Raw genomic sequence first — 26,944 nt, 5'->3', positions numbered from 1 at the left:
GGGCTCTTCAGCCTTGGGGGTTCAGAAAGGCTGCTGCCCTTTCAAAACAGGGAAAGCTGGAGTTGGTCCTGCTGTTGCTTTTGTGGTAAGCAAGGGGAGCAAGCTCTGCTGTGCCTCTGTCCTCGGCTGGTGGCTTTTCCCAGCCACTCGAGTCACCTTCTCATTTTAGTTCCTACTGTTTGCATCTTCTCTGTGATGGAGAAGCTCAACCTGGCAGTGACGAACTCAACACACAGTAGGTGTGAAACTGCCCTTTTTTTCTCCTGATTTGCTACTATGTAGCCTCTGGCTCTTAAATTGAACTGTGTGGCTCCCACCGTAGCAATCCAGGGTGATCTGCTCCAGGCACCCTCCAGCTCTTTCAGGAAAACTCCTTCCATTGCTGACACGCTGGCTGTAAGAGTTAGCTTGGGCACTGCTGGAGCCTATTTTGGGGCAGTAATACTGTAGCTTGTATTTTTGTGCCCCTGCCAGCCCCTGCTTTTCGCATTGTTTGTGCTACGAGTGGCCTCTGAAGACAGAAAGGCAGAGGGCAGTCTTTGTCTTCTCTGTGCGAAGCCTGGGAGCTCCCTCTGCTCCACCCGGGCTGTTAATACGTGGCACACATCCACAGAAAACAATAGCTACACCAGAGATGGCTGCGTCCTATGGGTGGCCTTTCAGGAGCAGGGAGATTTTGAAAGAAAAACGCTGCTGTGCCCAACTTCCCCTGTGTACATGCTGCTACCAGAAGCTTCCCCTGCGAATCCCTTTTCTTCAGAGCTGAAGCCAAATCCCGCTGCAGTCCATAACCATAGGAGCATCCTGCTGACTTCTACAAGAGGCTTGTCTGAGGGTGGCATGAAATGGCTCCCAAACAGCAAATCATTTTAGCTCTTGTGAATGCTGTGTGCTCCTCTGCTCATCTAGAACATGCCCCATGTGCCTGAACTGGCCTGGGGCTGGTTAACCCTTTGCGGGCTGCTAATCCCAGTGGTGGGTCCTCTGTCTGTGGCCGTGGTGGAGAAGATGGCGTGTGTGGGTTGCCCCGGGGTTCTGCACCAGTGTCTGCGGGCCTGGGCTCCTCTACAAAGCGTTACGGCGGCTGGACGTAGCTGCCAGCTGCGGCTGCCAGAGCCAGGGCTGAGCACGTCTTTGCATTGTCCGTGTGCTCTCAGGCAAACCCCGGGAAGGCACGGCTTAAAAGTAATCTGGATGAAGCCCCAGACTGGTCTCCTGCAGGGGAAGCGGCTCCCGTGTCCTTGTGCAGAAGAGGAGGGGACTGCGTCCTGCCTGCCCGTCCCCGATGGCAAGTGCAGCATTGCTCGCAGGGGGACATCACAGCACCGCAACCAGCACACCTTCCCAAAGCCTGGCTTTGCTGCATGGGAATTTATCACAAAACTTGTAGGGAAGAGCTCTCCCATCCTTCCTTCTTGGAGACATGCAACCTCCGTGCAACCCTGGTACTCATGGGGTACAACGGCGTGGAGGAGCCTCACCTTTGCTTGCAAGGAGCTTGCAAAGAGGTGAAAATCTTACTCCGACGTCCACACCTACATGGCAAATTCAATTACGCTCTTCTCCTTTGGCAGAGGGTTTTGCATCCCCCCTCGCCACCTCCGGGAGCACCCCCACGTCTCCCCCCCCATCCCAGTCTCCCCGCTTTCTCCTGCATGGTGGTTGATGGGAGCTGCACCCAGCTCCAAGTGAACAAAGGTCACAGAATCGTTAGGTTGGAAAAGACCTTCAAGATCTTCAGATTTTAACCTTCAGATTTAAACTGTTGCATCTACCTGTTTACTGTAGAATCTAACTATATCCTTGAGTTGCAGAAGTGATGTGTTGGGGATTTTGTTTATTGTATCAGTTCTGTGTTCTTTTATTGTCTTTGTTCTTGATACAGGGTGCTTGCAAGCCCTGAAGAAAAACCTCCAAGTCCTACATAAAGATAATTTATATGAATTTTAAGGAAAATCCTTGAAATATTTGACCCAAAGAAGAGCTTGCAGTTGTTTTTTACAGGTATTTTTGGCACTGCCTGTCTGACTTTGAAGTATAACGAGTGTCAGCTCTGGTCCCTAATGGCTTCAGTGACGGACATTGGGCTCTTGGGCAACCAGTTACTGTCTGTTAGGTTGCAGCTTTCTGGAATAATGTGTTAAATTTTCAAAACAGGCTTTCTTCCCTCAAAGTGTTGATTAGTGCTTAGAGTTAGATGGATATTTACCAAAGGGACACATCTTAAACAATTTAATGAAACAGAGACAAGCAAAAACCTTGAAACAAAATACTTTCTCTTTTCCAAACCAACTGGTAGATACTGTCTTGGCATGGGCAACTTTGCCCGTTCCGCGGTCACTGGTGCTTTTTCCATGGGACCTTTGCTAAACACCCCCAAAACTTTCAACCTTCTAATTACACGAAGGCATTAAAAAAGAAAAAGAAAAAGAAGAACAACAAAAGGCATAATCCTGACGTATTTTCAGTTGTACATCGCTCCTAATGAAAGTCGTGTGTGTAGAAACCTCAGTGATTTTTGCCCTGGCTTACTGAAATTAAACAAAGACTGATACCTATTTATAATCCTGAGACTTCTGCCAGTAATATAGTTTATCGCTATGGTTGCAAAAACAAATAGCCACTAAGGAAGTGTTTTTCACAAAAATGAATGGGCTCGGAGTGTTCCATGGAGAAACTTGCTGCTTGTGGTGGGTAGTGGGGAGATGTGAGGCAAGTGCGGCAAAGTACTTAAAAGCAATAATGAACTTTACTTTTATTATGGTACTGATATTTACTGTCCCATTTCATTTCATCGGCTTGGTTTGCAATAGTCTTCTGTCACTTATATGTGCTAGATTTTTCTACTGTACTTTCAGCAGAGGGGGAAAGCAGGACATTTTGAATAATTCTGTTTACTTTTAATTAGAAAACAAGTAACTTAATTGCTTGTTCTTTTCTTGACTTGATTACATTTAATAAATAGAGCAGAGCTCTTACCAGAGTGTTCTCGAAGTAACGTAAACCACATGTACTGTCCCACACAGAAAGGACATCAAAATTGAATTTCTGAATGGCTTTATGTAGACGAGTTTATTGTGGCTAAATGCAACCAGCCTCCTTTTCTGCTGCCCCGTCGTGTTCAGAGCTCACCAGTCGGTGTTAACTGCGTAATAGGGTCCCTGGGAGGGAATGGCTGAAATTACAAGTGGTGATACAATATGGCTACAGGTGAGAGCAAACCCAGAACCTAAAACTCTGCCTGATCCAGAAAAAAATGCCCTATGCAGGCAATATGCTCCGTGTGACAGGACTGACAAATATAATAGCAAGATTCAGATCTATTTCAGTGTCATTCGTGGATCCTCACGTGCTCTTTAGCTCTTCCATATTCTGTTTTTTTCCTATTCAGTCTCCCAGCTGAATGCGCCATACAGGGCATTTTGGGCAAATTCCTCCCTTTTCTAGTACGCATTAATACCCATCTTGGGGCCTGGGGGTTCCTTGGTGTGGCAGCTATTCTGGGGAGACTTCTGAAAGATGTTGGAAAAGCGGGACTCGAATCTTTATCATGGTATTCAGAGTATGAGAGCTGCTCTCCTCAGCTCCAGCACTAAAAAGCCTGAAGGTGCGATGCTCAGATCCTGTTTGTCACACCTGCAAGGACTCCTCTAGATGCAATTTTCTTTGCACTTGTCATCTTCTAAAAAATACATGATTTATTCCTAGGGAGGGAAAGTTTTAAAAGACAAATTGCATCATGTAAACCTTTTTTTTGGTGCTGTGGCTCTTTGTCACTTGTAGACGTGAATAGCTCGTTTAGGTCTGGCATCTTCCATAACCCCACATTAGTACTTGCCTGTCATATCAGGTGTGTGAAACCTGTCTGCCTGTTATACAGTGAGCTGTGATTGAATCCTTTATTTATGACTTCTGCCCCACATTGCATTAATTAGAATGCAAATTAAGGGTTTCCTGGAAAGCTGCTGTTTACTTCTGCCATACTTTACATGTTTCATTAGTCTTAGGACCCTGACGCAGTCAAGTTATGTCAATTTAACAAGATATCAGCCAGCGGAGCCGTTGTAATTGTACCTGTGCATGCACGTAGGCTTCCTGGGCTGCTACGTGATGCAGCCTTAGTTTTGCCTCCAGTGAAAGGCATTTAAGCTATGTTATCTTGTCTGATACTTAGCTACTCAGCTAATTAGAGGTAACTTTTGCAAAGGGCAGAGCTTGATCCTGCGTCTGAGCCCCTAATTTGCACCACAGTTTCTGAATCGGGCTTCGCAAGAGGTTTTTAACTGGGAAACACAGTTTTCACTAGAAAGTAGTATTTTGGACGGTGCTCATCATAGTAAGTGTGTGTAGTCCATAAGCCTGTCTAGTGGGGCATTGGGCAAATTGTGACTCATTAGACCACAAATTATAGGGTTTTTTTGGTGAATCTCTCACCTCCCTTCCCAGAGCGGATCCACATCTTGTGCCGAGCATCGCTCGTCTCTGCTTCCTACAGCGGCGCAACGTGCGCCATTGAAAGGTAATGTCGTCTGGTTTTGAAAACATTTGGAATAATGTCACTTGGGAGGGAAATCCGTTTCAAAAAATAACCACTACTTTATCAGCCTTTCAAGGTGCTGCGATGAAGGGCTTATTTCTGAATGTCTTTAAGTCCCAGAGGGAAAATCTTCACGCAAGTTGCTCTGAAGGAGCTTACACCAAAGTAACTAAGAATTTGGCCCCTGGCACCCTTATTTTCCTGAGCTCCCACAGTGACAGAAGGGGGTGGAGGGAAGTAACCTATCCCATTTCTGTTTGAAAATATTTAGCTTGAGTGATGTGAAGATTTCAGTAGATCTGTGACAAGATCAAAGACTATAAATTATTTAACAGTGGTTCTACTTTTGTGGAATTATTTAAAGTATCATAATTGCAGCTCAGCTTCCCAGCCTTCATTTTCAAGTCTGGAATTCTGTTGGGAACTATCATAATCACTGAAGAGTATAATATTACAGGCTGGGTATAAAAATATCTTTTTAATGACTAGCAAATTAGTGAAATGTCTTGACCTGAATCTAGACCAAACAGAAGACAGTGTTTTTATGGAGGGGGAAGAAAGACTAAATTGTCACCACATTGTTATTCTTGTTAAATTCTCCGCTACTTAAAATGTCAGTTGATTAGATAAAATTTGTAACACTGTGCATCAATGCAAGTGATGAAGGGCTGTGTGTTACATAGTATCTTGGCATTTCTGCACTTTTGTTTTGCTTTTAATGTTAGCATGCGCATTCTGTGACTGAAACTTGGAAAAATAAAGGCTATTCATTACTTTAGTGCTCTGTGAACAATAGAGATCATGAAAGGCATCGCAGGGAACTCCTCTGTGTGTTGGCTCTTCAAGAAGCAAGATGAGCCCTTGGAGGGTTTTCTCATAGGCTTCAAGTAATTGTTGTGTGCATGATCTGCCTGGCTAAACTCTTTGTGTCTGACTTAACTGAAACAGGATCTAGAAGAGACAGGAGTTTCCCCACTCCATACCATCTGATTCAAAGCATGAACCGAGTCTGTTTTCGTATGAACAGGAATTTGTTCTCCGAATTCTGGTTTGCAAATCGGCTGCAAGAAACGGAGCCCTCGTGTTCCTGTGTGCGGTCAGTTGTCAGTGGTGAAATTCCCAGTCTGAGCGATTTCCATCGTATAGTGAAGATGCCATGGCAGGTCTCCGCAGATGTGGGTTCAGTTCCCAGTTATGTTACCAGTTCCCACTGTGATTTGGGACAAGTCACTGACCTGTTCTTCTTTGCCCCCCAATTAAACCAGCAGCGATAATACCAGCTGGTTTACATCGTGAATGTTGTGTTACTGTGGCTGTGTTTGCAGCGCAGAGTCTCCGTATCAAAGGAGTGAAATAATAACAGTAGCACGGACAAGGCTGACGGCATTTTGCCTTCATAGCAGGGTAGAATAGTTATTTTGGGATAGAGACCACCTTAGCGCCCTATGTCCTTAGGCCACCTTATGCAATGAGCCTGAGAACCACAGCTGTACTTCAAAATGAGCACTAGGAGCCCAGAGAGAACACGATGTACGAACAGGGGTGATCTTCACTCCTGCCTCTATCTTCACCTGGTCCTCTTCATGGCTGCAGACATTGGGGTGGCTTTGCTGGTCTCTGCCTTGCCTGTTCTTTAAAATACTTTTTCTCTGTTTTGGGCTAGGTGGTGCAATTGGTTAGTGAGTGCACCAGCCTTGCAAGCCCAGCTACCCGAGTGCAGTAGTCACTAGGCAAAACACCATTAATCACCCATTTTTAGCATCTCTGCAGAACACTGTGGCCACATGGCTAAATAATCTCTGCATGAGAGAAGCCTGCTTTAATAAAAAAATGGAAATTTTGTGATCTTGGAAAGCAGAGACAAATGAGAAATTTGTTCAGCACCTGGCTCAAATGAATGTGATTACTCTTTAATTAATATGAGCATGAAGGAGATTCAGAAATTAAGTGAAAAAGACTGTTATCCCTAGACTTTGCATCCTGGAAGGGCCAGCATAGCAGCTTGGAGGCCATCTCCAAGGTTGCACTCAGTACCTGTATGTGCTGTGGATGCGCGTTGGATGAATAATGTCTCCCAGAAGACAAACACAATGTGAACAATCGTTTTTACTGGCAAATGTCATCTGTTAGATATCAGGGTAATTTTCTCCAGTGACACAAAGCAGACTTGATCCTCGCTGTGTCGAGCGTTTCGTTAGCCCGTACGCAACCTCGCGCTCTGGCCCAGCTACTCCTTCAGGCTGCGTGTTGACATGCACTGGGGATCTGGAGTCTCCAAAGCATTTAGGGAAGATTGTATTGTGGTGCAGCCATTTCTTTCACTTCTCCACGCTGAATTACATCCTCCTACTCTTTGGAAGTGCAGTAGAAATATGTTGCTTGGAGAGATTACTCATTTTGTTACAGTTCCTTGCTGTCTAGTTTTGCTGAAGTTGTGCTGACAGGACAGGAAGGGCTTAGAAAAGGATGTTAGGAGAATGATCAGAGATCTGGAAAACCTACCCACAGAAGCTCAGTCTAGTTAGTTTATCCAAGACCATGACCTAACGATGTACTTCCAATCAAGAGCTTTCTGACTAGTAGATGGCTTTTTTCTCTCCCAAGAGAAGGGTTGGAAAAATAGGAAATGAGGCTTTTTTTTTTTAAGTTGGAAGAGTGATTAGCCTCTGTTTTTCTGGATATATGGTAAGGTCATAATCACTTTCAGTCTTTAGGATTTAAGCTTTTTATTTCTCATGTCAGGGAAGGGTTTTATGGCCTGTGGTGGTAGGAACTGATGTTCAAGCAGACTTGATGCTTGCAGTTGTATATAACCAGCTGCAGCGACCTTTCTGGTCCCTTCCAGCATGGCATTACTAAGGCTTTCCATTTTCAAAAGGAATAAAAGTTTAAACGAAGTCTGAGAGGTGAGATGGTCCACAATCCTTCCACATGACCGTAAATCTGTGACTCTACAAACTTGGCCTGATACGTGGTAGAAGCTGCTCTTCCGTTGAAGAAGCTCCAAAACCCTTGCTTTACCAGCAAGATTTCGCCAGGAACACCCTTAGTGAGACGGCACTGTACGTAAGCAGGCTTTGGAAAGCTCCCAGATACATTCTGCACTGTACAGAGACCAGACAGTGGTGAAATCTCATCCAGTGTGTGCTCTGGAATTACTACTCATCCCTCTTGATAATAAATGAGTGCTATTTGACTACGGTGTTTCTAAAGGTGTCATTCCGCAGCATCCTGGAGTGCAAGAGTCCTGTCTTAGAGGGCTACGTTCAAAACATACCCTAGGGACTGTTAGTGAAATTTATAATCATCTCTTTAGAATCCCAGGATTAAATTCTAAGTGGCAAGCAAATAAATAAACAATGCATCTCCCTAATGCCTGTTTATTTACTGTAGATCAATGGAACATTCAAGGATGAAATTGGTTTTCTTAGAGGATTAAAAAAATATTTTAAATAGACTCTATTATGAGAATTAATATTGTGGATTGTGGAGCGGTGAGGGGTTAGTGTGAGTCAGGTTAGCAGAAACTGTTCCACTCTGAAAGAAGTATTTAGGGGTAGGAGAAATGAAGTCGAAGGACACCTTGTTCTGGTTCATCAGTTTGACATCCTGCCAAAAGAAGTCTGTGAAATGGCCTCCTGGTGCTGGGAACTGGGCAGGCAGTCTGGAAACGTGCACAGCAGCGAGGCCTTGACACACTGTGTTGTGCCAACACGTGTCATTGCAACCCCTGTTTGGGTCAGAGTGGTTTTGTGACAGGTCCTGCTATTTTTCCTCTTCTTGTACCTGCTCCAGAACAGCAGATGACATCTGTGAGCAGAAGAGGTGACCTCAGCGGGTGCTTCCACTTGGACCTCTGACCACAACGCACGTGGACATCAGGCAGGTTTCTCCCACTCTTGGACTAGGCTCTGACTATTGATGCTGTTTTCCTTTTCTGTTTTTCCCCATCTGTCTGAGTTTGGAAGGGAAAACATTATTTTGGGGCTGTTTTACCAAAAGGAAGAAGAATAGCAGGAGAGGAGGGTTTAGGGCTGTTTACTGACGTTCAGAATGGTTTGGAGTGCTGTGGATAGGGGCTGTGGTTGCTGCCACCTCATGAAAAAAGCAGAGCTCTCTCTTTTCATCTTTAGGAAAAACAAACCAAAAAACATGAAAGAACAATATTGGCAACCACAAAATGAAAGAACAGTCAATGCAGTCTGTAAAACCAGAGTTGTCAGACCATAGCAACGGTAAATGTCCAGGAGAACCGAAGACTTGTGAAATGAAAATGTAATCTTGAAAATATATTGTGTTTGTATGGAATGTTGTTTTATTCTCTCTCTTTCTCTCTTTTTATTTGGGGTTTTTTTGTTTTCCTCTCTGTAGTTTCCGAGTGATTTTTAGTGTTCTCGAAGGCTAACGGTATTGCAGCTCTGTTGCCAAGATCTAGATCTTGCACATACTCTCTACTGATGAATGTACTCTACTCTCTCTATTATATACACTGAATTAGTACGGGTATACATAGGTTCTGTAAGAGCTCCTCTGTATGCTGCATGCATCTTTTGTATCCTTCAGTTTTTTTAATATATCTTCTTTTTCTCTCTGTAGTGCCTGGCACATGCCCTTTTCTTTTGTAAAGTCCCATTTCTACTGCATACTTTACCCAAGCCACTTGTTTTGCTGCTGTGATGGGGGTATCATGTGGCTGCAAAACCCCCCTGTTGAAGCTGCGTCCACAGTGTTGCTTCCTAGTACACGGGCAGGGGGGTCTTGCACCAGAGATTCTTGTCCTTTCAAGGCAGGGGACAGCCCATTACTAAATTCTGCAGAGGCAGTGACAACTTGTGACCGTGGCACATCAAGGAGGAAGGTTCCTTTTGACCAATTCTTTGAGCACAGGTCTTGTTATCTGATTTAAAACTCGTGTTCCTGCCAGGCTGCTGTGTGCCCCTTCAGCCAGGGTAAGCAAAAGAGTTAAATTTCGTATGGGAGACAGGGATGGCAGTGATGGAAGCAACTATTAAAAAGAATAACAGGAGCGTTTGGTTAATGATGGCTGAAATCTTCTGAAGACGAAGGAGGGGAAGAAATTTGAGTACTAGATAGTGAATAGGAGCCTGAAGGAATGTGGAAAATATGTACGGTGGCAAAGAGAGAAACTGCAGAGGTCTATAAATGATGCAGGAAATTGTGAAGGCTAAGATACAGTTGGGGACTGATTATATATATACGGTGGACTTAAAAATCCTTACAGGCATCTGGAGAGGTTACGTGAAAGAGAAACTTTGCATGATGGGACTAAAAGGCATTGCTAATTGATAACTATAGACTCTGCCTTTGAAAGGCCATGAGTATTTCAAAAGATGGGAGGGATGATTGCAGGCTTTGCAGATGAACTCTGTGTGTGTTGGAGTAGGTGAAATATTTCCCTACACTTCATTTAAGGACTGGAGTTTTGGGGTTGTTGTCAGGGAAATGCTTATGGCTGTAAATTGTGTTTTTTAAACTCTCTTTAATTTAAAAGTCCTTTGTCCCGTTTGCTGCATTAGTCTTACAGTTCTTGCTTTAGGCTTATACTAAAAGTTGGCAGTCTCGGCTGGAGGAAAACTAGGGGATAGGTCAGATGCTAATTAATTTCATGCTAATTGTGCCATAATTTGAAATCCAGTGGATTAGTTTCTGTGGGAGAGCTGAAATGTATGGAAAGGCAAAAACGAATAAGGATAATTAATCTCTGTAAAATTGCTTGGGATGCTCTAGGAAAAATAAGTTTAGTTGTTGCTTTTATTTTTTGTTTGAAATGTTTTAAAGGCGCCCCTGCCGTGGACTACGTGGAAGATTAATTCCTGCTGAATGACACCTCTTTGTTCCTAAAACACCTAAAATAGACACCCCAGCAGCTGGCTGAGCTCTTGGTGAGGATTCCCTCCCCGCAGGATGAACAGCTGGTTTTGATTCACCGTGGAAGGACTGAGCTGGGTGCCAGGTGGGTACAGCACTACCTGTCCCCCTGTAACCTGCTGAGCTGAGGGACGGTCCCCATGGCTCGAGGTGGATTTGGGGGGCTGTGCTCTTGAGTTCGGCACAGCCCCCACCACGAGAGCCAGTGGGTTTGCGGGTGGTTTCAGCTGTCAGGGTGCTGGCTCATCATCGCATCCTGAACTCCTGAGCTCCTCCTGTGCCTGCTCAATGCTGGGAGATACCTTACCTAAGAAAATGGTAATAGAATCACAGAATGCCAAGGATTGGAAGGGACCTCAAAAGCTCATCCGTCCAGTCCCCCTGCTGGAGCAGGAACACCCAGATGAGGTTACACAGGAAGGTGTCCAGCTGGATTTTGAATGTCTGCAGAGAAGGAGACTCCACAACCCCCCTGGGCAGCCTGGGCCAGGCTCTGCCACCCTCACTGAGAAGAAGTTTCTTCTGAAATTAAGTGGAACCTCCTGTGTTCTAGTTTATAACCATTGTTCCTTGTCTTATCATTGGTTGTCACCGAGAAGAGCCTGGCTCCATCCTCCTGACACTCACCCTTTATATATTTATAAACATTAATTAGGTCGCCCCTCAGTCTCCCCTTCTCCAAACTAAAGAGACCCAGCTCCCTCAGCCTTTCCTCATAAGGGAGATGCTCCACTCCCTTCATCATCTTCATTGCCCTGCATTGGACACTCTCCAGCAGTTCCCTGTCCTTCTGGAACTGAGGGGCCCAGAACTGGACACAATATTCCAGGTGTGGTCTCACCAGGGCAGAGTAGAGAAGAAGGAGAACCTCTCTGGACCTACTAACCACCCCCCTTCTAATACACCCCAGGATGCCATTGGCCTTCCTGGCCACAAGGGCACAGTGCTGGCTCATGGTCATCCTGCTGTCCACCAGGACCCCCAGGTCCCTTTCCCCTACACTACTCTCTAATATGTAATTTCCCAACCTACACTGGAACCTGAGGTTGTTCCTGCCCAGATGCAGGACTCTACACTTTCCCTTGTTAAATTTCATCAGGTTATTCCCCGCCCAACTCTCCAGCCTGTCCAGGTCTCTGGATGGCAGCACAGCCTTCTGGCGTGTCAACCACTCCTCCCAGCTTGGTGTCATCAGCAAACTTGCTGACAGTGCACTTTATTCCCTCATACAAGTTGTTGGTGAATATATTGAATAATACTGGTCCCGGTACTGGGTTGTTGCACATGGTGTCCTTTTTACTCTTGCGCGCGGGGGAAGAGCTCCCATTCCCCCACCGTGGGAGGGTAGTCCAGACCTTGAGCTGAAAGAAGAAAATGTTAGTTGTCCATTTGTTTCCTTTCTAGAAGTAGACAAGGCTGAAATGGCCAAGGGGCAGATGCAAGCCCCACTCCTGCTCGCTCTCTGTGCTTCCCTCCCACCAGGTCGCTGGCAGCTGCTTGGGGAGCTTGACTCGGAGCCAGGCTGGGGGTAGGAATTTACTGCTAGGCTCCAGTAGCTATAAATTACCCTGTGCCCTGGAGAATCGCAGCCATAGAGGCAGAGCTGCGACTCGGAGGTGGGTCCCGAACTCACCACCTCTAAGGTCTTTCCCTTACACAGAGCACCAGACTCTGCCTGATGTCAAAAAAACTACCTGTGTGTTTCCAGGCTGGGTCCCTACGAAGTTTCTCTGATTTTAAAGCTGTGTATTTTCTTTGGAGCTTTCTCCCCACCCATTTTCAGCCTACTAGAGTTCAGTGACCCAGTTTTGAACAGTCTGAGAGCAGCAACTTCCCAAGTAATGGTCTCTTGCTCTGAAATCCAAGGAGTTCCAACTCAACGAGGAGGCTGGGGGGGAGCGGTGCAATTTTCACCATTGAATTTCTTTTCTTTTTGCTTTCTACTTGCAAGCACCAAGCAGAAATTCAAATAACATTACAAAGCAGAAAGCTTTATGATTAATCACGCCTGGTACGGATATAATTTAAACATATTGACTTGTCTGAAGTAAGTGCCAGACGGTGCAATAGGGGAGGCAGGAAGTGGCTGGTGGAGATTGCTGAACCAAGCTGGAACCAGGAGTCGTGGAGAGGAACTGCATCATCATTTAACTTTGCCTGGCAGCTCAGCAGAAAAATTGATGCAATTGCTGATGGACACGGATATCAAAGGGAGAAAAATCATGACAAATTCCATGTGCTTTTAAAATTAATGTAAAGCTAATCAATAGCTTGACTTGGTGCAATATAAAAATATAGTACCGGGACCTCCATTAAAATGATTTTTCTTTAAACCTATATTCTGGGATTGCTATTAGAGAGGTTTAGGATGTAATAATGGCAGTTAAAAGACAGCTTTCTAATTCCCATCAGGTTGTTGCATTTCACTGCAACTAGTCTGTAGCTGTGCTGGAAACTAGGTGATGTCAGCCCTTGAAATATTATGTTTTCTTTAGCTTTTTTTTCTTTATGGACCAGTGGGTCCCTAGGAATATTTAAGATGGCTTTTAAATGGGGTCAGGGATGGGAAGGAGGAGAAACCATTTGACTGGACTAGACTGGCTGTGCTAAAAGAGCTCGTGGCTTTTTTTTTCCTCCCTCTCTCCAGCAAGCTGTGACCATATGGGAATCCATGAGTCAAAGTTCAGAAACCAACCAGCTGCCTTAGGTTTCTGATAACAGATCGTGTTGTGTTGAGGGCTCACTTATCTTTGATAACCCATGCGTCTGAAATCAGAATATGTGTATTTTTCTCAACTCCATGGGTGTATTTTATCACCCTGGGCGCACATTCTTCACTCTCTCGCTCAAACTGGTCATAACTGTTTAATGGTTACAACTGTGCCATCTGTGTAAGTGTTACATCGCTCACTGCAGTCCTTCTCAGAAACGTCTATTCATCTCAAATTGTGTCTCCGCAGGTGCCGGTCATGGAGACTCCACAATTCAGCGCCCCTGGAGCCAACTGGTGATTCACGCCTCCGGTTTCATGACGTTGGCCATGCAGAAGCCAGAAGCAAGCCTTGTACCCTGCACGTTTCTCCCTCCTCCTTTCCTGAAATGTGCTGGACAAAACGAGATTGCAGCTGTGCAGCAAAAATTAGCATGTTTTGCAACCAGATAAAATTTGCCTCCTTGCTGGTTTTAGAAATAGCCTTTTTTGGTCTATGCAGGGCACTCTTGTGGGTGCAGGTGTTCTGATTTTACTGTTCCTGTGCTGTGAGAACTGTGGCGTTTGCTGGATGACGCTTATCTTTGGAGAACACAAAATGGGTTGGTCAGGCTTGCTGCTTCTCTATCATCTCAAATAAGATCTCAGCTTCCCTGTCATCTCAAATTAAATTTCAGCTTCTCTGTGCCGTTGTTCTGAGTCCTCTTCAGGCTCGAAGCGGGAGATGCCTGAGACTGCAGATGTTGTAACTCTAATCCTACAAAGAGATGTCCCTAAGCAAGGAGTTCAGGGTAAAGAAAAAGCATCTAACCACAAATGTTCTGCGGTTTCCCAAACCCTTTTCCAGTCAATGAGCTTTGCCCAAATGCAGAACAAGAACATAGTACTTTGAAGATGTCAGTAGGAGGAGCAGAAGCCACAGAGGAAGCTTGTGAAATGCAGGGAACAAAGGACAGGATGAAACCATGGAGACTGAAGGGAAAATACAACGTATGGAGGAAGCTTGGAGGTGCTGAGGAGTGCTAGAGGAGAGATGCTCATCCTGGTTTTCCTGCAAAAAGGTGCCAATTGTTTCCTTAACTCCAATGTTGAGACCATTGAAGGTTTCTGCAACTGGATGGAGATGGGAGGGTGTTTAGGTGAGAAGTAGTAGATGCTGAGTTAAGAATAAAAACAAAACAAAAAAACATCAAATGAGAAGGTAGAGGAGAGAAAAGCCAGGCCTGGAGTCAGGAATGAGCAAGGGAACCACATTTGAATAGTATACAGGACAGAGGAGATGCTCTCTCCCCTTTTCTTGGAGCATCTCATTGTTGCTCAGAGAGTTACTGCATCGTTATTGTGTGTTCTGCTCACAGAATCATAGAATAGTTTGGGTTGGAAGGGACCTTCAGAGCTCATCCAGTGCCACCCCTGCCATGAGCAGGGACATCTTCACCAGATCAGGTTGCTCAGAGCCCCGTCCAGCCTGGCCTGGGATGTCTCCAGGGATGGGGCATCAACCACCTCTCTGGGCAACCTGGGGCAGTGTTTCAGCACCCTTAGTGTACAAAATTTCTTCCTCATATCTAGCCTGAATCTCCCTTTTTCTAGTTTAAAACCATCACCCCTGTCATAACAGGCCCTACTAGAAAGTCTATTCCTGTCTTTCTTACAGGCCTCTTTTAAGCACTGAAAGGCTGCAATAAGGTCTCCCCGGAGCTTCTGTTCTCCAGGCTGAACAACCCCAACTCCCTTTTTGCCTCTCCCTTGATTCTGTTTTCCTGCTTTCTCCACCAGGAAGACCACAGAGCAGCAGATCTCAAATCTGGGAAGCATTTCCTGCGAGACCTTCTTCAACCTGCTCCTGGGCTCAGCTCATACGGAGACAATGTGGTGGCTACAGCTGGAAATCTTGTCTGAGCAGAGAGGAGCAAGCTGGCAGGTCTGAGTCAGTACAATCAGAAGATGCTTGTTTGCAGCAGATGCTCCTGTAGAACTTGCCAAGGCTGACTCATGATTCTGTGGCAGCTTCTTGTCTTCATTTTTCAGAGGTCCTAGAGGAGATGATTTCAGGATTTGAGGTTCCTCACTCTCAGCAGCTGTCTCCAGTATCTGGGTGAATGAGAGAAAGTTGCAAAATGTTTTGTTGTTCTATGCTGCCCTTCTCCTGAGTTGGTCCTGTGGGTTTTTTGGTGGTAAGTAACAACTTCATCAGAAATGCTAACTGTATAGTTTCACTACAGTTCCTTTTTGACAGCAGTGGCCGCAAACATGATTTCTCCATAAATCTGCTTTACCTTTATGTGTATTATGGCATCTGCTCTGGCCATGACAATGCTAATAACCCACGCTGTGTGGCTGAAGCAGTTTATTTAGGGAAGAACTGGAATACTCCTATTTTACTGCCTCAGTGTGGCTCTTAAACATGGCATGGGGTTTATGTATCGTCTCCCACTTAGGACTTCATGTAGATAGATGGGGTGTGGGAGTGGAAGTAGCCTCCAAAGGTTGACATGGGCATCTGGGTAGGATGGTAACAGAGTGTCACCATGGGGGAGATTTTGAAGGCCTGGAGATGGCATTGTGAGTTGTTTTGGAAGCTGCCAGTTGTTGTCAGTATGTTGACAATTATTTTCAATTTGTTTTGTTTTGTTTTTTAATTGTGGAAATGTTCCCAGAAGCTTAGTAAATGAGGACATGTTCTTATAAATGTTCGGCTAATATATTAAGGATCACATGGCCCAGCATTGGTTATGAAACCTACTTCTTTAAGTTGGTGTCATTTGTTCCCTAGAAAGCCTGTGTTCAGAAGTTCCCCTGGTTGTGGGATGAAGCTATTTCTCTGAACCTGAAAAGCTCTAGAGCTTAGAGTATGCTTAGAGACATGCATCCTTGCAAATGGATTTAATTCCACTCCAACACATGGCTCTGTTTGTGGACATAGGATGCCAGAAAACCACAATGTATTCTGTATGATTTTTGTAAGCTCCGTGCAAAACTGCTGAAACAAAAAACCCAGTCTTAAACAATTAAGGTCAGGACTGTGCTCGCGGAGGTGTTATGTAGTTAGTTTTACTTCATCCCTTAGAGATTTTATTTTTCAAACACGATGGAGATTGCTGAAACTTCTGGGTGTCCATTGCATTCAAAAATAGTCGGTGAAATACCATCCCGAGTGGCTCAGCGAGATTTCCTCCTGCTTTTGTGCATGATCACGATCAAATTATGCAGCTTCCTCACAGTGAGAAATTAGTTGGTAACTTCCCATAGCGCAGTGGTGACATGGGAGCTCTGGAGAATCATCCCAAAACCAGTACCTGGAAGCCAAGTGCGAACTGGCAAGGTCTGAAACAGATGGGAGATTTTTAGCTTCTTGCTCACATAGTTGCACGAGTGCCCTGGAAAAGGCGCAACTCGTATCCCTACGTTATTTAGTTGCTAATAATGTCTCCGTGTGTTTTTGCCTATACAGCAAAACGGATTGGGGGATGGGGGCGTGAGCATCCTACAGCACGACATTGCATAAGGTATCTCGGCGATGCAAAAAGAAAGATTAAAAAATTAGATCCAAATGTTTTTTAACCCGTGTGCTGTGCCTCACCAGTGTCAGCGTGTGGATTGAAAACAATTCTGCTGCTTTGTCGAACCTTCATTCACTTTCTTTTGCTCTCAGCGAGTATTCGCGGTGATTAACTGCGGCCATGCCTTTGCTGACACCTCGCAACGGGAGCCCTCCTGCTCCGCGCCGTGCTCAGAGCTGTGTCACACTTCTCCTGCGCTGCGTGGGGAGGCAGCGAGCGGAATGGAATTACACACGATGGCCCCGACGAGATGAAATGAGTGCTACTTAGAGAGTAAGTTATCCCTCACTGTGAGCATGAGTGGCAGAATTTAGGTCTTTTGTTTCCGAAAACCGATGTTTCTAATTCTATGCATTTCAATTCCGCAAACTGTTTTTCATGGAAGGAGAGGGAAATAAAACTTGCGAGGATGGTGAGTTTTGCTTTGCTGCTGGTAAGCCTGGCACTACAAATACTTTTTTGTAAAAATAACCTCTGCTAACTCATGCAAAGTAACACCTCGATTTACACCAGTCCAAGATTCAAGGCATTCAGACCCGTCTGTGGGAAGGAAATACATTAAGGCAAGTTAGTAGGAATTCCTCTCTTTATGTTTTCCTTCACCGAATCGAATAATTATTTGGGTTGGAAGGGACCTTAAAGATCACCTAGTTCCAACCCCCATTGCCATGAGCAGGGACACCTTCCACTAGACTGGGTTGCTCAGAGCCCATCCAGCACTTTCAGGGATGGGCGTCCACAGCTTCTCTGGGAAACCTGTACTTCTGGTGCCAGCCTGAAGTCTCTGAGACTTCTTAAAGCCAAGAGAAGCTCAGAAGCAGATGGACTTCATTTTTATATGTGCAAGGCAGTTCCATGTCTTCTTCCTTCCTTGTCTTCTGTGGTCCATCTGTGAAACAGACCATAGGAGTGAAGCACAGGGAGTGGGAGATCAGCATAGTGGGAAGACAAAAACAATGAAACCTCAATGAATTGATGAGGGAAGAAAGGGAGACAAAAAGAGTCTGAAGAGAGCTGTGGATGAGCCAGGAGAAAAGGAGGGAGAACATAGTGTCTGAATACCCAAAAGAAGAGAAGGGGCTGCAGTACCATCGGCCAGTTAGGCAAAAGTGAGAAAATGAATTAATGGGGAGAACAGCAACAAACGGATGTAGTTTGCAGCATGCAGAATTGGAAAGAGTTTTCAGAAAGGAAAGGAATACGTTTTGCCACTTGTGTTTCTACTGAGTGGCACCTTAATCTCTCAGTGGTTTGCCTGTTTTCTCAGTGGAACAACCAGAGAAATCAGGTGTAATTCAGAGTGAACGAGAGAGGCAGCGTTTGGCTCTAAATTTGCTGTGTTCCTTCTGCTTTGTATCAATGCCACAGAATAAAGTTTTGTATTAGGGAAATTAGGGCCCTCACTAAGAATGTCTATCACATCAGATGATATATTACTGTTCCACCCCCATGTCTTGAACATCCAAAACCAACTTGCGTGGACATGTGGGGCAGGTCCTAGGCTCTGCTGAATGAAATTTAGTGTTCCCTGGGGAGGGAGAGCAGCACTGTAATGAAATCACCAGCCTCAAACTAAGCTGCTTTTCTTAGGTGGCTCTCCCGACCTCAGCAAAAACGTGTCTGTGCAGGTTCCGTCAAGCTGCCTGTTGAAAAGTTTGGCCGAACGCAGGAAGCAAGATCTTTGACCTTCTGCAGTGTCCTCATTGTAGACGCATGCATATAATTTCCAGTAATTTAACAGGAGCTTTAGTTTGAAAAAGATTTGGGTTTTATTACTTTCATTCATCATCATTAACTCATGCCATGTGGCGGAGAGGAGGGAATGACATATTTCCGCAATTAGATTCAGTATTTTGCATGAAAAAATGAGCTGTTACAGCAAATGCTGCTTTTGAAATAGGGACTAAAGGCTACGGAAACAAAAGTTGTGATGTGTGCTTGGAAGAGAAGAGTTAAAAAAGGATATTTTTACAATGAAGTCTTCTTTAAGTTGTGGTTTGAAATGATTTAGCCTTCTAACCTGTTCCTACTGTGTACTTGGCTTACATTCAAAAAATGTTTTCATCCAGTACCTTGATGCACTCTTAATTTGTCTGTTTCAAATACGCTCTGCTTTCTGCTTACACTTGAAAGGCACGCTGGCTTTGTCTGCTGAAAGTACCTTTGCGTGGGGCTGCCTCAGTTTGCAGGGGGAGTGTGACATTTCACTTGATTTTTAGTTTGTGTGGGTTTGCTTCGCTTGGGTTTTGCCTCAGCTGAGCCCAACAACTTAACACAAAACACAGCTAGGAAAATCCTCTCTCTTATGCCGTGGGATGCAAAAGGGATCAGTTCTGCGGGGCGACTTGGCTCTGGGCTGAGGTGCTCTCCAAGGGTTTCACTACGCTTTATTTCTTTTAACCCTTTGCTGAGCAAGCTAAATTGCAAGGGCCTGATCCTGTTGTCTGTGAAGTGGAAGGGAAGTTTGCCATCAATTAAGATGGGGACAACATGGGGCCCCCAACGTTGGTCATGAAACCAAAAACCAGGCGAGCTTTATGTGGCTGAGTGTTCCTGCCAGCATTCCTCACAGCTCTGTGTGTGACACGCTCTCCCTTGATAATCTAATGAAGAATACATGTAGACCCAAACATGTATTTTCTTTTACACTTTCGGTAATTCCCCTTTTCTCCTTGTATGCGTCTCAGGCTTGTGGATGTTAGCATGAGCCAGTACTCCTGATAGCTTTTCTGTTTCCCTTCTCGGGATGTTGGTTTTCTTTTCTGCGTGTTCAATTACATGTGCGCATTCATCTGTCATTAGTTCCTGTTCACTGGAGGATATTTTACAGAGCTCTTTACGCCGCATTCGTAATACTCTTATCCATGATTTGGATTTCTTACTGACAGCAAAAGTTCAATCCTTTTCGCTGCCGTTTCATTCATTTTGTTGCTCTATCTAGATAAACTGCTTACAAGTTCTATAGTGGAAGTTTAACAATTTGCTTGGATTTTTCCCTTCTAATTCAATTGTGCCTTGAATTCTGTTCAAATTTAGATTTATTTGTACTGTTTTTAAGGCATTTTAAAACGTAAGCTCCTCATTTATCAGGATTTCTCCAGCGATTGCTTTCTTACATTGTCGTAATAATTCTCACCGGATTTTTCTGCTGTTGTCGCTCTCACTCTTCTTTGGAAAAACGATCCTCATCTTTTGATTATGCTTGCCAGCTCGTCTCTCTTTCAGGAGAAAAAAGATGATCATTTGCGTTACTGCACTCAATTACCTGTCTTAGTAATGAGTATATGTGCATAGGTGTGGGTGATGGGGAGATTTGTATGTGTAGGTGTGTATATATGTGTATTATCTTCACATATGTGATGCGTGCACCCACATCTACTTTGCCTTTTTCTTCTTTTTAATTAATTCCTCTGTTTCCACTGGGCTCTGTCTTTGCTTTCTGACAGTCCAGCTGCACAAAGACAAACCACTACGGCTTCTCCTTGCTCCACATGCCCTCAAAACTCCTCGCAGTGGAATATGCACCATGGAAATGACAGAAAAAATGTCACCTAAACTCAGGTTGTAGCAAGTTTTCTTCTGACCTAACCAAGGGCATGTGAGGAAGAATTCAGACCTGCTTTCTTTTCCCTCCTGCAACTTTGGAAGAGCAAAATGCCTTCCTTGGACCCTTGTCTGTAAGAAGGATAAAACCTGCCTGTTGTACAAAGGGTACATCCTGGGACTGAAGTTCTTACTCCATGTTTCAAACTTACATTTGGACTATTTGGAGTAAAATCTTTCTCTTTGGCTCTCAGATAGATTTTCATGATGATATGTTAAAATACAGTCTCTAGTGTTTGGCACAGATGACAAAGAAATTTCACCAATAATTTGTTTCTTTTACTAGTAATTCATCTGGCTATCGATCTAGTTTGAGTTTGGCTCCAGCTCTACCCTTCAGCGGCTTTTGTAAACAGATTTTTCTTATCTTTGTGAGGCAGGGTTTAACTTTAGCACTCTGTGCTATAAATTACACCCGTGTCTCCAGTACCATGCTAATGCCTGGGATTTAGTGAAAAAAAAAGGGAAGGAATTTGAACTCAACTTTTTATCCTGGAAGGCTTTGCCTTTTCCATTACTCAAGCTCCACACCGAGCCATCTTTCTCTCCGCTCCTTCAGTGCCTTTACAGACAGAAGAGCAGCCTGAAATAGATTCATTTCCCACCTTTTGAAATATACGTTTCATTCCACCTTCTTAAGTATTTAGAGTTATGTTTTAATTAGCATTTAAAGGTAAAGTGAGGAGGGGCTGAAAGGCTCCTCATATAAGAAACATACCTGTAGAAGCAAATAAGACTCACTGCACTCAGGGAGATTATTAATGTGAGGTGAGTTTGCTCAAGAAATTCTAGGATCAGGCCCATGATACTGAATTTGATTTAATTCACTCATACATAATGATTACCCACAACTCTGTGCAGATGTAGTAATGACTACAATTACTTACAGATCATTTTTTATTATGATTAAATCTGTACATGATATTATTCTTGAGGCAGCAGTTTTTAATATTCAGCTTTCTTCCCTCCCTCGTCAACACTGTGTACAAGGTTAGAGGCAAATCCCCAGTTCAACAGTGAGCAGCTTTTTGCCATGAGCGCATGTTGGTTTTGGTTGGAGTCCATTGGCGCACGCACTTCATGTTCAAAGTTCATTTTTTGGAGCATCAAAATTACATGTGTGTGTATTTTCAAATGTAATTCAATTGCGAAGCCCCCGCCAACTTCAAGAGGGCACTGTCAGAATAATGTTGAGTGTGCAGATGACACTGTCACCTTGAACATGTCACAGTGGCCGTGGACTAAAGCAGTGGAGTGGCCAGGAACCTGACCAAGAAGTCTGGTTGTCCCTTAGGAGCTTCTACCTGGCTCAGGTTGGTTTTGGTGGAGCCAGCAGATTCCTGCGTTCCACTCCCAGTTCTGCCCGAGTCTCTTTGCGTAAATCGAGAGAAATCTCAACACTGCCTTTTATTTTATTCTTTTGTGAGATGACGGTAGGAGTTAATTTGAGAGCAGAAAGACTTGCTGTTTGGCTTGGATTAAGCTTTATTACGGAACGCTGAGGATATGCGAAGGGTCTTGTGCTTCTGGGCATATGAGAGAACAGGATTATGAAAACAGGGCATTTGCCATATGTTTGTCATTCATGTGTGATGTTTGTCTCATCTTTTAGATTAAGCACAGCAAATATTCCACATAGCCCCAATGGAAATAAAAATAACTGAGCATTAGAGAGTCGTTTTATAAACTTGATTGTTTTCTATTTATAATAGAGATTCCTATTGACAATTGAGGGCCAGGTTAGAGAAAATCAGAAGGATATCTTTGTCTGTGGGCTAGCGGAAGATTTTCTAATTAAGAGAACAAGTTTCATCCGCTGCTTCCTCTCTCAAAATTCCCATTGCAGCAGAATGAGATTTGTCAAAAAATACTCACCACCCTTGACTGTGGCTCTTTATCCACATAGGGAGGATCATTGCATCAAACAAAGACATCTGTCACAGTCCTTGTCATCTGTGTTTGTTTCTGGACTTGTTTTTCTGCTGAAAGCCATGACAAAATCTCTGATCATGATGAGGCAATTTTTAAAAGCAACGAATTGTGGTTGGAAGGTGAACAGTTGTTTGCCTGTGGAATTTCTACTCAGCTGAGTGACCTGTTAAGGAACATTTTGCTTCATGTTACTTCATGGCCTGTAGTCTTGGCTTCTAATTTACAGTGATATTAGGCATGCTCTTTATCAAAGATGACTACATTAAGAAATTCTGGAAAATTGCTACTTACAAACACTTCCAAGTGCTAAAACCATCGTGTTGCACCTAGGGCAATGTTATCACAGAACAGAAAGAGAAAATAAAGACTACTTCACAACAAAATGCCAAATTATAGGTATAGGAATTAACTCTTTGCGTAAAGGAGTGTCAGCACTCTTAACGATTAGATTTGTCTTAGTGATCAGCTGCAGTAACATTTAGGAGCAGTGGACTCTGCACTAACCACGAGAAGATGCCGCCTGTTGCTGGGTGCAGACAACTGATGTTGCAGAATGACAAGTCAATGTCTTTAGACTGAGCAAAGCACCCCGTGTTTTATGATTTGGCTTATGGTCAGAAAGGGTGACGGTGATCTGCAGCGTCTAGCACTGTGCTAATAGCAAGGCAGGTAAGAGTTGACATGATACTCAAGGTATGGTTCTATAAAAAGTCATTAGCCACTTTAAGGGACGTTCTCATAGCAAGCTAGGCAGAGCTGCAAACCAGGAGGCCATTTGTCATAAAGATTATTACTAGGCGGTTAAGCACTTGAAAGGCTACCACTCGATGTGAGACCTTCCCTATAAAAGCTTGGCTATAGGTCGGTAATTTGCCAATATTCCTGGGTCAGGAGAAAGCAGCTTAAGATCAGGAATAATAGTAGAGCATTTTAGAGCTGATGGTACAATACCAGAAGCAGGGCAAGTATTAATAATTTTCATTATAAAAAGACCCTATCAGGTTTAGGGAGGTGGGGGGAGGAAAGTCACAAAGGAATCTAGTTGAAGATTTGAAGAGATACTTCAAAGGACTTCATTAATACAAAAGGAAAGATTAGCCCAAGAACAAAAGAATAGGAGAGGAGTTGGCAAGTATAAAGTCGGTGGAAGAATTATAATAATGTCATACATGAGATATTTGAGTGAAAAGCTAAAGAGAAATGAAAACAAAGCTATCTTCAAACTTTTCAGACCAATAAGGTCATGAAGGATATTCTCCAAAAGTTAAGATGAGGGGTTTTATGGAGTGCGTCTGTAAAACATAATTTTCACTTTTGAACACAAATGTATTGCTGGTATGAGGAGTGATAAGAGAAGCAGCAGAGGACAGACATAGCAAGGAGTCATGCAGGGAGTTGCAGCCCTTTTTATACACAATCTAGGGCTGAGTTCTTTGGGAATTTCACTGCTTTTGTTAGACAACAGCAATTGTAATTCTTTCTTCTAGGGCTTAGAGTGCAGTCCAAGAGCTTAATAAAACAACGTGAAGGAAAGCTCACTGGCTTGACTTCGTATGCAAGTTCACATTTGAAACTGAAGAGCAAACAGTGCCATGAGATACCCATTGTGGCTCATGAATGGAAAATGAATTATGTTGTTCAAGTATCATGTTCACTTGCATATTTCCACGTTGCAAAACAATGGCTTACAAAATACTGCACGCAGCATGCCTATAATTTCGGGTTGCAGTTGAAGGGCAATTTAGTAATATTGTGCCCAAAGGCTCCAAGCAGCATTGACACAGTTTTGGCCCCTTGCGATGATCTCTTTTTGAAGACACAATAATGACCTGGTTTATGTCTGAGGGAGCTTACAATCTAATTGAAATTCCAAGAATGCTGATGATAAACAGGAAGGAGAAGAATGGACAAAGGGAAAAAGAGAATACCCATCTACCTGCTGGTGGTGTCAATACCTGTCCTCTTTACTGCTCTGCTTGTGTTCAAGCCCTGTGAAACACCAGTGAGTTGATACCCACGACAGTCATGCTACATTAACAAGGTGTATTAATTTGGGTGTTCTGCAGCTCGTGTTCTCTGAGCTCTTCGATAAGTCTAGATGGCTGAAATTTCTTTTGGATGGAGGGAAAATTGTGTATCTAGTTGACTGTAACTTACTTTTTAGATGCTATATTCAGTAAGGCAGTAAGGCATAGGTGAGCTGTAACCCAGCAAGAGGAAATGGCCTCAAGTTGCACCAGGGGAGATTCAGATTGGATATTAGGAAGAATTTATCCATGGAAAGGATTGTGAAGCACTGCAACAGGCTGCCCAGGGAAGTGGTGGAGTCACCATCCCTGGAGGTGTAGAGGAGGTTCTTAGGGACATGGTTTAGTGACAGAGTTAGGTTATGGTTGGACTTGATGATTCTGAGAGTCTCTTCCAAGCAAAATGATTCTATGATTCTGTGCTGAGGCTTTGCTGCTACCAGGTAATGTGCCCGTGTGACTGGTAGGCAGGGGCAGCTGGAGCTGGTTGAAACGGTGTCTGCTCTTGGATGAAGGAGTAGGCTTTTTATCCCAAAACTGCTGGTGGTCCAGTGCAAAAGCCGGTTCACTTCTTGCAGGAGAAGGCAAAGGCTGTTCTGTGTGCAAAATTTAGGTTAACAAGATATCCCTTTGGAGCAAATGAGGGGGAGACAGCATTTCTGTTGAGTAGACCCTGTTAATTGACTTCTTTTCCCAGTGCTCCCACATTTTTGAAGAGAGACATTTTGATACCCATATGCATCTCATTGGCAGATCCTGTAAGTAATTTTGAACTATTCTCCTCCGTCAACATCCTGATTTCTGTGCAGGCTCTTTTCATGTCTTGATTATTTTTGTCCACTGTTCATTGTTTGCAGAGGCACTGCATGCACACTATTTTTAACTGACTAACCAAAATGAATTGCTGTTGCTCATTTGGTTACACTAAATGCTGTCCTGGTATAAAACAAATTTGCTGTGAAATGAAAGATCAGTGTTATTGTCCTACTGCATGGATTCAAAAGAGTTATTTATTCTAATTAAACTACCAGGAAAAGCACACAGAATGCTCTAAGAATGGGCAGCACTTACAGTCACAGCTGTTAACAAACATGGTACATCTGATTTGAGATTAAGATGCAAAGAAAGAACCATTAGAGTTCAACGAATTAAATAGGATCTGAGGACCAAGGTTACAGAAAAAGACAGTAGTTTTAAACATCTCTAAAAGATAAGGTAATTTACTATGTATGACTTAAAAGCATAAAATCTTTCAATGACGCAGTTCTGGATCATCCGCATAAAACGATGATGATTGCCATTATAAATGGTTCTGAAGATGGACGTGTCGTATGTACTTTTTTTGCTCTTGTGAGTAAATGCATATGTAAGATTTCTTCCAAAATCAGAATGCATGGCTATCAATCATTTATACTAAGCACAGATAGGCCAGCTCACCTGTCATGGCATAAAGTGCATTTATTCCTTTCTGAACAAGCTGCAGTGAGATGCTTTCTTTTGTTGTGGGATGTAGGCTTGCTGTGTTATTCCTAAACATGTTTTTTTTTGTCAGACTTGAATTGTAAGGAAACAGAAAATACTCAGTTGATTTAGCTCAGTCTCACAGTACACCATGCATAGCTGTACATTATCTTTAGGCTTTCATAGCTTTACATACAGTTGGATAAGTTTTGGCTCCTTCTGTCTAATGCTGTTTCCTCTAATGGTTGAAGAAATGGAACATTATACTATGTAACGTGTGGGGGTCACATTAATCACAGAAAATTCTTTTAATGTCTCAGAAGTAACTGTCAAACTGGACATACTGAATCTATTTAAACTAAAGCATGCCATTTTTTATCTACAGTGATCTTTAATTCACATAAAAGGGTCAAGAAAATGTGATTAAGTGACAGTTTTAAAATGTACTATAATATTAAATAGCTTGATTAAGTGACAACTATAAAATGTAATACAATATTAAGTATCTGGCTATGTCCCAAAAGAACTTTAAAGTATTTTGAACGGTTTGGGAATTCTCTAGCCCATCATGGGTTACAAAAGAGAATTTTTATTAAATATAAACAGGTGAACTTAGGAAAAAAACCACAACACATAGTGTCTTGTCATGGTGCAAATAATGTCAATCCTAGCTTCAAATTAAAATGACTGCCTTTCCAAACAAGACCTGAAGGAAACAAATAGAACTCCTTCTCATGGTGCCACCCCCCTGAGACACCAGCAACAAAGAACCCTCTGACCACCGATGTGCACACAATAGTACAGCGGCTCAAGTAAAGATTTTTTTACGTTGTGTGGCTAAATAAATAAGTTAATGTGTTGCTTTCCTAGCTTTTCAAGTGTAAAGTGTACGTGCAGCGGTGTGTTTGGCTCTCTGGTGAGTAAACCCCTTGGAGATGCCCAGCACTGCTGTTGGTCTGGTAGACCTTGTCCTTCATTCGGGGCCTGTGAGCCATTAGGCCTGAAAGGAAGAATTGGTGTGAGAAAAACACTTTAAAGTGTGCGACGTGATCAGAATATGACCTTTGTGACTGTATTTTAAATCCCCTTAGATATTTAATTTCCTGGCTTTCCCCTACGTAGAAGTATCGTAGCAAATTTGCTGAGTTTTTGGGTGGGCATTTTGAAATGCTGCTCTGTAACACATCTAGTGGTTCCATTTCCTCTGTTCTTGTTAGTTCCT

General features: G+C 43.5%; 1 long non-coding RNA gene across 1 annotated transcript in view; it reads left to right on the top strand.

The window, feature by feature from the left end:
- The window catches only part of LOC139827500 (uncharacterized), a 326,600-nt gene that overhangs the window by 241,519 nt on the left and 58,137 nt on the right, over positions 1-26,944 (top strand). Inside the window, exons 6-10 of the long non-coding RNA XR_011738121.1 lie at positions 10,337-10,511; positions 13,387-14,197; positions 14,916-15,060; positions 15,168-15,313; positions 16,792-16,972. This is a non-coding gene — a long non-coding RNA (uncharacterized lncRNA). The remainder of the gene's footprint in view (positions 1-10,336; positions 10,512-13,386; positions 14,198-14,915; positions 15,061-15,167; positions 15,314-16,791; positions 16,973-26,944) is intronic.

This window comes from Patagioenas fasciata, chromosome 3, assembly GCF_037038585.1.
Source record: "Patagioenas fasciata isolate bPatFas1 chromosome 3, bPatFas1.hap1, whole genome shotgun sequence".
In the NCBI taxonomy this organism is placed as follows: Eukaryota; Metazoa; Chordata; class Aves; order Columbiformes; family Columbidae; genus Patagioenas; species Patagioenas fasciata.
This window is presented reverse-complemented; position numbering and strand designations above follow the sequence as displayed.